The sequence below is a fragment of the Rhinoderma darwinii genome, chromosome 3 (assembly GCF_050947455.1).
Source record: "Rhinoderma darwinii isolate aRhiDar2 chromosome 3, aRhiDar2.hap1, whole genome shotgun sequence".
Lineage (NCBI taxonomy): Eukaryota > Metazoa > Chordata > Amphibia > Anura > Rhinodermatidae > Rhinoderma > Rhinoderma darwinii.
Genome location: NC_134689.1, coordinates 291,101,665 through 291,116,024, shown reverse-complemented (window position 1 = coordinate 291,116,024; position 14,360 = coordinate 291,101,665).

Sequence of the window (14,360 nt, the reverse complement as noted above, 5' to 3'; positions counted from 1 at the left end):
AAATATTGAGTTGCGTTTCTCGGGTAAAACCTTCTGTGTTACAGAAAAAAATGTATTACAAATGAATTTCAGCAAAAAAAATAAAATTTGTAAATTTCACCTGTACTTTGCTTTAATTCCTGTGAAGCGCCTAAAGGGTTAAGAAACTTTCTGAATGCGGTTTTGAATACTTTGAGGGGTTCAGTTTTTAATATGGAGTGATTTATGGGGTCTATCTAGTACATAAGGCCCTCAAAGCCACTTCAGAACTGAACTGGCCCCTGTAAAAATAGCCTTTTGAAATTTTCTTGAAAATGTGAGAAATTGCTGCTAAAGTTCTAAGCCTTGTAACGTCCTAGAAAAATAAAATAATGTTCAAAAAACAATGCAAATATAAAGTAGACATATGGAATATGTGAAATAGTAACTATTTTGTGTGGTATTACTATCTGTTTTACAAGCAGATACATTTAAAATGAGAAAAATCATAATTTTTGCAAATTTTCTCTAAATTTTGGTGTTTTTCACAAATAAGCAATTAATTTATTGATCAAATTTTTCCACTAACATAAAGTACAATATGTCACGAGAAAACAATCTCAGAATCGCTTGGATAGGCAAAAGCATTCCAGAGTTATTAACACATAAATTGACACATGTCAGATTTGAGAAAATGGGGCTGGTCATGAAGGTCAAAATGAGCTCGGTCTTGAAAGGGTTAAGAAACGAATTAGCATAAATCTAAAATTGTTCATAACTTGCTAAAAAAATTATTGTTTTTCAAAATAAAAACCACTGCTGTTATCTACATTACAGCGCCGATCAGATTATGTAGGAGATAGGGCATTTATAATCTGGTGACAGAGCCTCTTTAAATGGACGAGTGAATTGGACCAAACTAGTGCATGCTGTGATTTTCTCTGCATGGACCGTGTGTTCAGTCTGTGTGCTGTCAGATATTCACTCGGACAACACCCAGATGTGAACATCGATCGTCTGAATAGGCCCTAAGGCCTCATTCAGATAGCAGTATTTTCCTTCAGTTATTGTAAGCCAAAACTAGGAATAGGTCCATATTACGGAATAGGTACAAATCTTTCCATTATACATTTTCTCTGTGTAGGCTTCACTCCTGGTTTTGGCTTTCAAATACTGATGCTAAATACTGAACAAAATACTGCCGTGTGAAATTGACCTAAAGAAAGAGATGTCATCACATATGTGATTATGCACAACTTCCAGAGAAGGGGCATGCAGTGTTTGTTTGTTTTTGTTGTTTTTTTTAAATTAAAGTAACTTTTCAACAGCATTGCTCTGACTCTCTAAAATTACACTTTTTGAACCTGATAATTTTTGCAGCATAATGTATGGGGGCAGCCCAACAGTCCCTTGATGGCAAGAGGGAAAGCAGGATCAGGGATGTTGGATTTCAGTATGCATGATTGTTTGTTCCCCTGTGAGGTGAGCCGCCGTCAGGGGTGTCTGGCAGCCTCTTATTCCCTCACTCTATTAAACTAAACATGTACCCTCCACCGACCGAAGCATGCATGTTTATAAGGGTCTGGAGAAACCAGGGTGTACCGAGGAGTCATAAAGCCTCATAGCAGTCAAGGGCTCTGCCTCCATTGTAATATAGAGGGCCTTAAAGGGGTTGTCCAGGAATATAAAGCACATTGATGGCCTATTCTCAGGAAAGACCATCAATGTGTGATCGGTGTGGGTCCAATTCCCAGTGATGCCCCCGCAGAATGTACAGGTGCTTTATGTATGTGAAGGAGATACTCAGAAATCGTATTCACATTTTGCACTTAGAAAACACGCAGCACGCTCTATCGCCTTTTTACACCAGGCGCAAACACTGCGGATTTTCGGCAATAGATTTAATTGCGGAAAATCCGCAGCGTATTACAGTGGCAGCAGTGTGGGTGAGATTTGAACATCTCATCCGACCACACAGCGGAAAAAAGCAGCTGAAAAAACGTTCAGAAATTGACCTGCGGTGCGTTTTTTTCATCTGCAGCATGTCAATTTATGCTGCGGAATCGCTGCTCCTCTGTTGCGGGTTCTCCCCATTAAATGCAATGGGGAAGTATAACCCGCAACAAAGAGGCATATTTTGCGGCGGAAACGCGATTAAAGAGGCTCTGTCACCACATTGTAAGTGGCCTATCTTCTACGTAATGTGATCGGCGTTGTAATGCAGATTACAGCAGTGTTTTTTATTTAGAAAAACAATCAATTTTGACGGTTATGACCTATTTTAGCTTTATGCTAATGACTTTCTTCTGTATGAGATTTACAGCAAGGCAAGCATAATCTCGTTTTAAATGACAATTTACAGCGTTGCTGTAAATCTCACACAAACGTTACCGAAGTGTCAGGATTGTGAATAGACATCCTATCCTGGCTGGAGCTGATGTCTATTCACTGTCAGAACACTTGAGTAACGTTACATAGTTACATAGTTAGTACGGCTGAAAAAACACACATGTCCATCAAGTTCAACCAAGGGAAGGGAAAAGGGAAGGAAAAATTTCTACACATAGGAGCGAATATTTTTTTGTTCTAGGAAATTATCTAACCCTTTTTTAAAGCCATCTACTGTCCCTGCTGTGACCAGCTCCTGCGGTAGACTATTCCATAGATTCACAGTTCTCACTGTAAAGAAGCCTTGTCGCCTCTGCAGCTTGAACCTTTTTTTCTCCAGACGGAGGGAGTGCCCCCTTGTTTTTTGAGGGGGTTTTACAAGGAACAGGATTTCACCATATTTTTTGTATGTGCCATTAATATATTTATATAAGTTAATCATGTCCCCCCTTAGTCGTCTTTTTTCAAGGCTAAATAGGTTTAATTCTTTCAATCTTTCCTCATAACTTAAATTCTCCATGCCCCTAATTAGCTTCGTTGCTCTTCTTTGTATTTTTTCCAACTCCAGGGCATCCTTTCTATGAACTGGAGCCCAGAACTGGACTGCATATTCTAGATGAGGCCTCACTAATGCTTTGTAAAGTGGTAATATTACATCCCTGTCCCGCGAGTCCATGCCTCTTTTAATACACCACAATATCCTGCTGGCCTTTGAAGCAGCTGATTGACACTGCATGCTGTTATTGAGTTTATGATTTACAAGTACACCCAGATCCTTCTCAACAAGTGAATCCGCCAGTGTAGCTCCCCCTAGGACATATGATGCATGCAGGTTGTTGGTACTCAGATGCATAACTTTACATTTATCTACATTAAACTTCATCTGCCAAGTGGACGCCCAAACACTTAGTTTGTTTAAATCTGCCTGCAATTCATGAACATCTTCCATAGACTGAACTATATTACATAGCTTGGTGTCATCTGCAAAAATAGAAATAGTGCTATTAATCCCTTCCTCTATATCATTAATAAATAAGTTGAATAATAGTGGTCCCAGCACTGAACCCTGGGGTACACCACTTATTACCGGGGACCATTCAGAGTAGGAATCATTGACAACAACTCTGGATACGGTCCTTGAGCCAATTCTCAATCCAATTACAAACTATATTTTCTAAACCCATAGTCCTTAATTTACCCATTAGGCGTCTATGGGGGACAGTGTCAAATGCCTTTGCAAAGTCCAAAAACACTAAATCCACAGCGGCCCCTCTGTCTAGACTTCTGCTCACCTCTTCATAAAAACAGATTAGGTTAGTTTGACAACTTCTGTCCTTAGTAAAACCGTGCTGGCTGTCACTTATAATGCTATTTATTGTCACATAATCCTGTATATAGTCCCTCAATAGCCCCTCAAACATTTTCCCCACGATGGATGTTAAGCTTACTGGTCTATAATTACCTGGGGAAGACCTAGAGCCCTTTTTGAAAATAGGCACCACATTTGCCCTGCGCCAGTCCCTTGGCACTATACCAGTCACTAGAGATTCTCTGAATATTATGAAAAGGGGGACAGAAATAACTGAACTAAGCTCTTTAAGAATTCTAGGGTGTAACCCATCTGGTCCCGGGGCCTTGTGCACATTTATTTTATTTAATATAGCTTGGACCATCTCTACATTCATCCAATTCAGTATATCAACTGATATATTAACAGCACTGGCACCGGCTACATCAGCTGCTCCTTCTTCAGTTGTATATACAGAGCTAAAGAACCCATTTAGTAACTCTGCCTTCTCTTGATCCCCTGTGACCAACTCCCCATTACCATTATCTAGGGGTCCTACATGTTCAGACCTGGGCTTTTTTGCATTTATATGCTTGAAGAATTTTTTAGGATTTGTTTTACTATCCTTGGCCACCTGCCTTTCATTTTGTATTTTTGCAAATTTTATTACATTTTTACAGATTTTATTAAGCTCTTTATATTTTACAAAGGCTACAGCTGTACCCTCAGATTTGTATTTTTTAAATGCCCTTTTTTTGTCATGTATTGCCCCTTTCACAGAAGGTGTAAGCCATGTGGGGTTTAATTTGAGTCGTTTATACTTGTTACCTATAGGAATACATTTTGCACTATAATAACTCAAAGTAGATTTGAAAATCTCCCATTTATCATTTGTTCCATTATTTGACATTAGTTCTTCCCAGTCTATATCCTGAATTGCCGCCCTCATCCTGGGGAAATTGGATTTCTTAAAATTAAATGTTTTTGCCCTCCCAGCCTGCGTTTGTTTTTTACAGTATAGGTAAAATGTAACTATATTGTGATCACTGTTACCGAGGTTTTCACGAACATTGACATTCCCAACAAGATCTGCATTATTAGAAATGACCAGATCCAACAGAGCTTCACCTCTAGTCGGGTCTTCCACAAACTGGCCCATAAAATTTTCCTGCAACAGGTTGAGGAAATGTCTCCCCTTTGCAGTTGAAGCCGAACCATGACACCAATTAATATCCCGGAAATTAAAATCTCCCATTATCACTACAGTACCCGCCTGTGCAGCCCGCTCCATCTGTTTATATATATGACCTTCCATCTCCTCAGTTATATTGGGGGGTCTATAGATTACACCAAAAGTAATTTTTTCAGTGTTTACCTCCCTTTCTAGTTCCACCCACAAGGTTTCAACCTCCTCACAGTATTCACCCACTATTGTCTCTTTCACACTCGCCTTCATATCACTTCTCACATACAGACATACACCACCACCTTTCCTATTTGTCCTGTCTTTCCGAAAAATATAATGTGTGTGTATGTGGCTGCACATAGCGATCTAGTAAGATTACTATGTGCTGTGCAAATGAATGGAGAGAAGTGTGTGACGCTGATTGGTCAGCGTCATACACTTCTCTTTACAACGCCCACTTGGTCAAAAAGTAAAACACGCCCAGTTGTCCATTAAGAAACTCATTAGCATAAAGCTAATATAGGTCATAACTCCGTCAAAAATGATTGTTTTTCTAAATAAAAAACACTGCTGTAATCTACATTACAGCGCCGATCACATCATGTACAAGATAGGGCACTTATAATCTGGTGACAGAGCCTCTTTAACCCCTTAATGACCAGCCTATTTTAGACCTTAACCCCTTCACGGCCACCCCACGTAGATTAACGGGTTGCAAAGCTGGTCGTTGTGCCTGCAGCCCGTTAATCCACGTGTGCTCCTAACAGAGCACACAGACGCTCCCCGCAGCCCGGCATCTCCCAGTACAGGCTGCTACTAGCAGCCTTAGTACTGGGGGAAAACATCGGGTCGGATCACAGCGGTGATCCGAACCGATTAACCCCTTAATTGCGGCAGTCAATAGTGACCGCCGCATTTAAGTTCTTATAGCAACATCGGCACCCCGCTACGCGATTGCGGGGGCCGATTGTTGCGGGGGGCGATTGCTATGGCAAACGGAAGCCTAACAAAGGCTTTCTATCTGCCATTACGTTAGCCGATTAGGCCCCGCCCGGAGGCGGAGCCTGATCGGCTTGCTGTCAGTGAGCAACTGACAGTTCTAATACATTGCACTACATGGGTAGTGCAATGTATTAGAACATCAAACAAACAGTTGGACCTTCAAGTCCCCTAGTGGGACTAAAGAAAAGTGTAAAAAAAAAGTGTAAAAAATGTAAAAATAAAAGTTGTAAAAATACAATAAAAGTTTCAAATAATAACACAAAACACAATCGCCCTTTTTCCTTTATCAAGTCATTTATTATTGAAAAAAATAATAAAGCCATACATATTTGGTATCGCTGCGACCGTAACGACCTTAACTATAAAAATATTGTGTTATTTATTCCGCACAGTGAACGCGTAAAAAAAAAACTAAAAAATACTGACATAATTGCTATTTTTTAGTCACTTTGTCTTTCAAAAATTGAAATAAAAAGTGATCAAAAAGTCGCATGTACCCAAAAATGGTACCTATAAAAACTATAACTTGTCTCGCTAAAAATAAGCCCTCATACAGCTCCGTCAACGAAAAAATTAAAACCGTTATGGCTCTCACAACTTGGCGACAGAAAAAATCCATTCTCTTTACAAAGGTTATTTTATTGTGCAAAAAGTTGTAAAACATAAAAAAGTTCTATAAATTAGGTATCACCGGAATCGGACTGACCCGCAGAATAAAGGTAACGTGTAATTTATAACGCGTGGTGAACGCTGTATAAAAAGAATTAAAAAAATAATGTCAGAATTGCTGTTTTTTGGTCACCTTGCCTCCCAAAAAAAAAAGGATAATGTGATCAAAAAGTTGCATGTACACCAAAATGGTACCAATAAAAGCTACAGCTCGTCCCGCAAAAAAAACAGCCCTCATACCACTACGTCTATGAAAAAATAAAATTAGTTAAGTATCCAATAAGCCAGGAAATAAAAATATGCAGTTGTGCCGGCCCGAGGGAAACATTTCTTCTGTTTCAAGTGGCGAATTATCAAGGCCCCTAAAATTAGGGAACCAGGAAGGGGAGGGCCCAAACATATCTGCTGAAAGCGAGGGTGCCCGTATTATACCAGGACAACACTTCTCAGCAAAATTCCTCAAACTGCAAAGGTGCGGAGTGTGGACCAAAATGGGGATAAGAAAGGACACAGTTTATCAGTGCGACACCGGCCTGTGCAGAATAATCTGTGCAGAATCTATGGATTATTTTATTGTTTTTGTTTACCCCATTATTATACCACCTGACTATGCCCCTTATATACTCCGCCCGGCTTACATGTACCCCCACATTATAAACGGAAACACCAGTAAGACTCAATACAAGACTACTACAAGCAAAATCCACACTCCAAAAGCCAAATGGCGCTACCTCCCTTCTGAACCCTACAGTGTGCCCAAACAGCAGTTTACTTCCACATATATGGCATCGCCATACCCGGGAGAACCCTTTTAACAATTTTTGGGGTGTGTGTCTCCAGTGGCACAAGCTGGGCGCCACATATTGGCATATCTATAGAAAAAAATCCCATTTTCACTCTGCAACATCGAGTGCACACCAATTTCTGCCAATCACCTGTGGTGTTAATATGCTCACTACACCCCTAAGTGAATACCTTGAGGGGTGTAGTTTCCAAAATGGGGTCACTTCTGGGGGGGATCCACTGTTTTGGTCCCACAGGGACTTTGCAAATGCGACATAGCGCCTAGAAACCAATCCAGCAAAATCTGTACTCCAAAAGCCAAATGGCGCTCCTTCCCTTCTGAGCCCTACTGTGTGCCCAAACAGCAGTTTATGACCACATATGTGGTATTGCCGTACACAGGAGAAGTTGCTTTACAAGTGTTGTGGTGCTTTTTTTCATTTATTTGTTGAGAAAATTAAACATTTTCAGCTAAAACTACGTCTTATTGAAGAAAAAGGATTTTTTTTAATTTTCACTGCCCAATTCTAATAAAATCTATGAAACACCTGTGGGGTCAAAATGCTCACTACACCCCTAGATGAATTCCTCAAGGGGTGTAGTTTTGTGAATGGAATCACTTTTGGGGAGTTTCCACCGTACTGACACCTTAGGAGCTTTGCAATAGTGACATGGTGTCAAGAAACCAATCCAGCAAAATCTGTGCTCCAAAAGCCAAATGGCGCTCCTTCTCTTCAGATCCTTGCCGTGTGCCCAAACAGCAGTTTATGACCACAAATGGGGTATTGCCGTACTCCAGAGAGGTTGCTTTACAAATGTTGTTTTTTTTTTTATTCCTTTATTTGTTGAGAAAATGAAAAATTTTGAGCTAAAGCTACGTCTTATTGGAAAAAATGTATTTTTTTTATCTTCACTGCCCAATTCTAATAAAATCTATGAAACCCCTGTGGGTTCAAAATGCTCACTACACCCCTAGATGGATTCTTCAAGGGGTGTAGTTTCCTAAATGGAGTCACTTTTTTGGTGTTTTCACTGTTTTGGTCCCTCAGGGGCTTTGCAAATGCGACGTGGTCTCCGCAAACCATTCCTGCTAAATTTGAGCTCCAAAAGCCAAATGGCGCTTTTTCCCTTCTAAGCTCCGCCGTGTGTCCAAACAGCCGTTTATGACCACATGTGGGGTATTTTTTTACTCGGGAGAAATTGCTTTACAAAAGTAGTGGTGCATTTTCTCCTTTTAGTCCTTGTGGAAATTAGAAAAAATTAGCTAAACCTACATTTTCTTTGAAAGAATGTAGATTTTCATTTTCACGGCCTACTTCCAATAATTTCTCCAAAAAACCTGCGGGGTCAAAATGCTCACTATACCCCTAGATAATTTCCTCAAGGGGTATAGTTTCCGAAATGGGGTCACTTTTGGGGGATTTCCACTGTTTTGGCGCCGCAAGAGCCTTTCAGACCCGACATGGTGCCTAAAATATTTTCTAATAAAAAAGGAGGCCCCAAAATCCTCTAGGTGTATCTTTGTTTCTGAGGCCTGTACTTTAGAAAGCCTCATTTACATAAATATAAAAATGGTGATAACTTGGCCAAAAATGCTCGTTTTTAAAAAAAAACAAACGTTACTCTTATCTACATTGCAGCGCCGATCTGCTGCAATAGGAGATAGGGGTTGCAAAATCTGGTGACAGAGCCTCTTTAATGACCAAGCCATTTTTTAAGTTTTTCCATTGTCGCATTCCAGGAGCTATAACTTTTTTATTTTTGCGTCGACATAGCTGTATAAGGTCCTTTTTTTGCGGGACAAGTTTACATTTTTAATAGCACCATGTACCATGGGGTACATAGAATTTATTGATTAACTTTTTTTGGGGGGGAATAGAAAAAAACCTGCAATTTCGCCACACTTTTTTGCATCCTAAATTTACACCGTTTACCGTGTGGTATAAATAACACAGTAACTTTATTCAGTGGGTTGTTGCAATTGCAACGATACCAAATTTGTATAGTTTTTGTATGTTTTACTACTTTTACACAGTGAAAACACTTTTTTTCAAAATTATTTGTTTTTGTGTCTCAATATTTGAAGAGCCATAACGTTTTTATTTTTTCGCCGATGCAATTGTATGAGGGCTTTTTTTTGCGGGACGACTTGTAGTTTTTATCGATACCATTTTGGAGTAAATGCGAGTTTTTTTATCACATTTTTTAAGGCAGGATTCAAAGAAAACAGCAATTTTTGCATGGTTTTTTATTTTATTTTTTTAAGACGTTCACCGTGCGGGTTAAATGATGTAATAAGTTTATAGTTGGGGTCGTTACGGACGCGGCGATACCAAATATGTGTAACTTTTTTACTTTATTTTGTTTTTTAATAATAAAGCAGTTTGTAAGGAGGAAAAGTGGGTTTTCTATTTTTTTTTTCACTTTTTATGAAACTTTTTTTAAACTTTTTTACTAGTCCCACTAGGGGACTTCACTATGCGATTATCCGATCGCATTTATAATACACTGCAATACTTCTGTATTGCAGTGTATTATGCCTGTCCTTGTAAAACGGACAGGCATCTGCTAGGTCATGCCAGAGGCATGACCTAGCAGGCATCCACTACAGGCAGACCTAAGGGCCTTTATCAGGCCCCCGGCTGCCATCGGAGACGCAGACACTGGGCGATTTTATCGCCGGGTGTCGGTGGGATGAGGAGGAGCTCCCTCCCTCTCTCCAAAACCACTCAGATGCGGCGCTCGCTATTGAGCGCCGCATCTGAGGGGTTGAACGGGTGAGATCAGTACTAATATCGATCCCACCCGGTCGAGCAGGGATGCCCCCAGCCCTCAGCTACCTCTGGCAGCTGAGAACAGGGAGATTTGACAGTTCCCTGCTCTGTTTACTTATTCCGATGCGGCGTCGTAAAAAGCCCATTAGTGGCCGCCGTGAAAATACTATGGGGTGGTCACTAACGGGTTAAGTAAGAGAAATCTATTCCTCTATTTTGAGTGCAACCTGGCCTCCTGGGATGACATTTCATCCCATGTGACTGTTGCAGCAGTCACATGGACTACAGTGTCATCCCAGAAGCCATGCTACGCTCAGAAGAGAGAGACTACATGACTACAGCCGGGGTAAGTATAAACTTTTTTTTTATATTCCTGCAGGATTTCCGCAGCGGACATGCCGCCCGAAAAACTGCACCGCATTTTGGTGCAGTTTTCGGACAGAATTTCCTGCAGGTTCCAGGATGTATACGCTGTGTACTTTTACACAGCGTATCCATCGGCTGTGTGTAGCTACCATACGTTTATTTCCTCCACTAGTTTCAATGGGGAAAAAAATGCTTGCAGAAACTTCTGTTTTTTCATGTGGTATCATGCATTGGTTTTCCATGGAAACAGTTTTAGAAACATTTCCTCAAACTGTTCATATATAGTTCACAATTAAAAGGGTTTTCCCATGAAGGACATTTATGACATATCTACAAGATATGTCATAAATGTCAGATAGATGAGGGTCCCACTTTTGGGACCCGCACCTATCTCTAGCATGGCGCCCCCTAATCCCTGTTCTACCTTTTTCTGCTATCGCTGCCACCCGACCACTTCCTGGTTGTATAGTCGGGCGTTACGAAAGCAGCATAGCCCGCATCTATCTGGCATTTATGACTTATCCTGTGCTATGCTATCGGTCAATGCACACGACCGGACCGCAAAAAAAATAGGACATGTCATTATATGATCCGCAATTGCTGTTGTCATGCCCATGGCCGCGGGCCGTCAGGTTCACTCACCTCTTGAAGCCCGCAGTCATGGAACTGTGAGCGCTCACTTCCGCTTTTCCCGGCCGGGTCCCGTAGGGTGTGTGCGCACGCTTGTGCCCGCTCTTAAAGGGCCAGCGCGCGCACCTGAAATTAATACTAAATTAGCACATGAGCACCCTGGACTATAAGAAGGGCCCAGCCCCTTCCTGCAATGCATGAGCGTTGTCATACCCAAAGTTTGTCTAAGCAAATGGTCTCTTAGTGTTTCATACAGAAGTCTTCCTCCCCGGCAGGAGCCGGGTTCTTCTTCGTCAAGAAAAAGGATGGTTCTTTGCGTCCTTGCATCGACTACCGGGGTCTCAACCAGATCACGGTGAAAAATAGGTATCCGTTGCCATTGATCTCTGAACTGTTTGATCGTATACGTGGTGCCAAGATTTTTTCTAAACTAGACCTGCGTGGGGCTTACAACCTAATCCGGATTCGCCATGGTGACGAATAGAATACTGCATTTAACACTCATGACAGACACTATGAATATCTAGTAATGCCCTTCGGCATGTGTAATGCTCCCGCGGTCTTCCAGGAGTTCGTTAATTACATCTTCCGCGACCTCCTCTATGTTTGTGTTGTGGTCTATCTTGATGACATCTTGATTTTTTCTCCAGATCCAATGACTCATCAGAGACATGTCCGTCAAGTTTTGCGGCGGTTAAGGGAGAATCGCCTGTACGCCAAGTTGGAGAAGTGCGTATTTGAGAAAGATGCTCTATCCTTCCTGGGCTACATCATCTCGAATCAAGGTCTTAAGATGGATCCTGAAAAGGTAAAGTCCATCCTGGAATGGCCACGCCCTCAAGGCTTGAGGGCCATACAGCGCTTCCTGGGATTCACCAATTTCTACAGACAGTTCATTCCAAACTTCTCATTGACATCTCCTATCTCTAACCTCACCAAGATAGGCATGAACGCCAAGGTTTGGACTTCAGAAGCAGAGTCCGCATTTAATAACCTGAAGAGTGCATTCACGTCAGCCTCTATCCTCCATCATCCAGATGTTTCTCGACGGTTCTCGTTGGAGGTGGACGACTTATCTGTCGGTGCTGGTGCACTCCTGTTCCAGAGAGGTTCCAAGGGCAAGTCAATGGTATGTGGCTATTACTCTGAGCTCTTCTCTTCCACAGAACACAACTACTCGATTGGGGATCGAGAGTTACTGGCCATCAAATTGGCTCTGGAGGCGTGGAGACATCTATTAGAGGGCGCAGTTCATCCCATCTTGATATTTACGGACCACAAGAACCTCACTTATCTCCAGACGGCCCAACGACTGAATCCTCATCAGGCCAGGTGGTCGCTGTTCTTTACCCGGTTCCAGTTTGAGCTCCACTACCGTCCGGCTGACAAGAATGTGAGGGCCGATGCCTTGTCCAGGTCATTCGAGACAGAGGACACTATGGAGTCTCCACAGAGTATCATTAACCCGTCCTGTATCATCCCTGTCAACCCTCTGCAAGTTAAAGACACTCCCCCGGGGAGGACTTTTGTGCATCTGGCAGACAGAAGAAGAATCCTCCACTGGGGACACCGTTCCAAATTGGCAGGTCACGGAGGTGTCGGTAAGACCCGAGACCTGATCGCTCGTCAATTCTGGTGGCCCATGTTGCCCAAAGACGTGATATCACGGACTTTGTCTCCTTCTGCACGGTGTGCGCAGCAAATAAGGTTGCCCACTCCAAACTGGCGGGCCTGCTCCAGCCGTTGCCTGTGCCCGATGCCCATTGGCAACATATTGCTATGGACTTTGTCACAGACCTGCCTCTCTCTGCTGGTTGCAGTACGGTCTAAGTGGTGGTGGACCGATTGTCCAAAATGGCTCATTTCGTTCCACTGACCGGCCTACCGTCTGCTTCCCGACTGGCCAATCTCTTCATCCAACACATCTTCCATCTGCAAGGCTTGCCTCTACATATTGTGTCGGATCGGGGGGTTCAGTTCACCTCAAAGTTCTGGAGAGCCCTCTGCGTACTTCTCGGTGTGAAGTTGGGCTTTTCCTCTGCCTACCATCCCCAATTCAATAGTCAAGTCAAGAGAATAAACCAGATTATGGAGAACTATCTACAACACTTTATCTCCAGGCAGCATGATGACTGGGTGCAGCTGCTTCCCTGGGCTGAGTTCTCCTACAATAACCATACTAGTGAGTCCACAGCTAAGAGTCCGTTCTTCATTGTCTATGGCCAACACCCTCGTATGCCTCTTCCTATTTCCAATATGTCCCAGGTGCCTGCAGCTGACTCTGCATTCAGGGACTTTCTACATATCTGGCAGCAGACTCGTTGTTCTATTCTGCTGGCGGTCGACCGCATGAAGAGAAAGGCAGACACAAATAACGAGAGCCTCCCCAGTTCCTAGAACGTACTAAAGTCTGGCTGTCCTCTAGGAATATCCGGCTGAGGGTGCCATCGTACAAGTTTGCTCCCAGGTTCCTTGGACCCTTCGAGATTTTGCAACAAATCAACCCTGTTTCCTACAAGATCCCCAACTCCTTTAATGTCTCCCTGCTAAAGCCGGTAATCTTGAGGTAAAGGAGATCCTGGACACCAAGAGAGTGGGTGGAAGAACCTTTTATTTGGTGGATTGGAAGGGGTTTTGTCCTGAAGAGAGGTCATGGGAGCCAGAAGAGAACCTCAATGCCCCTATCCTCCTGAAGAAGTTTCTCTCTCGTTCTGGCCCCAAGAAGAGGGGGGATACTGTCATGGCCGCGGGTCGTCAGGTTCACTCCTCCTGACACCCGCAGCCATGGAACTGTGAGCGCTGGTCCCCATCTCAGGAGACGCCAGCGCTCACTTCCGCTTCTCCCGACCAGGTCCCGTAGGGTGCGCACGGATGCTCGTACCCGCTCTTAAAGGGCCAGTGCGCGCACCTGAAATGAATACTAAATTAACCCATGAGCACCCTGGACTATAAGAAGGACCCAGCCCCTTCTTGCAATGCCTGAGCGTTGTCGTACCCAAAGTTTATCTAAGCAAATGGTCTCCTAGTATTTCCCAGTGTTCCTGTACCTGTATCCCGTGCTATCCTGGTTAAGTGCCGTGCTGAGCTGAAGTCGTGCTGTGCTGTATACAACGCCTGTCCTGCTACACCACGCCAGACGTCTGCCTGCTGCCTAGTCCCAGCCGAGCATGTCTCGCTACTGTCCAAGCTGCCACAGTTACACTATACGAACTATAGACTGTGACCTGCGTCTTGTTGGCCAGCTGCCATACCACCAAGGCGGTACGGCCCAGTGGGTCCACGTACCCAACGTGACAGCGGTTAAGGCTCATTGAAA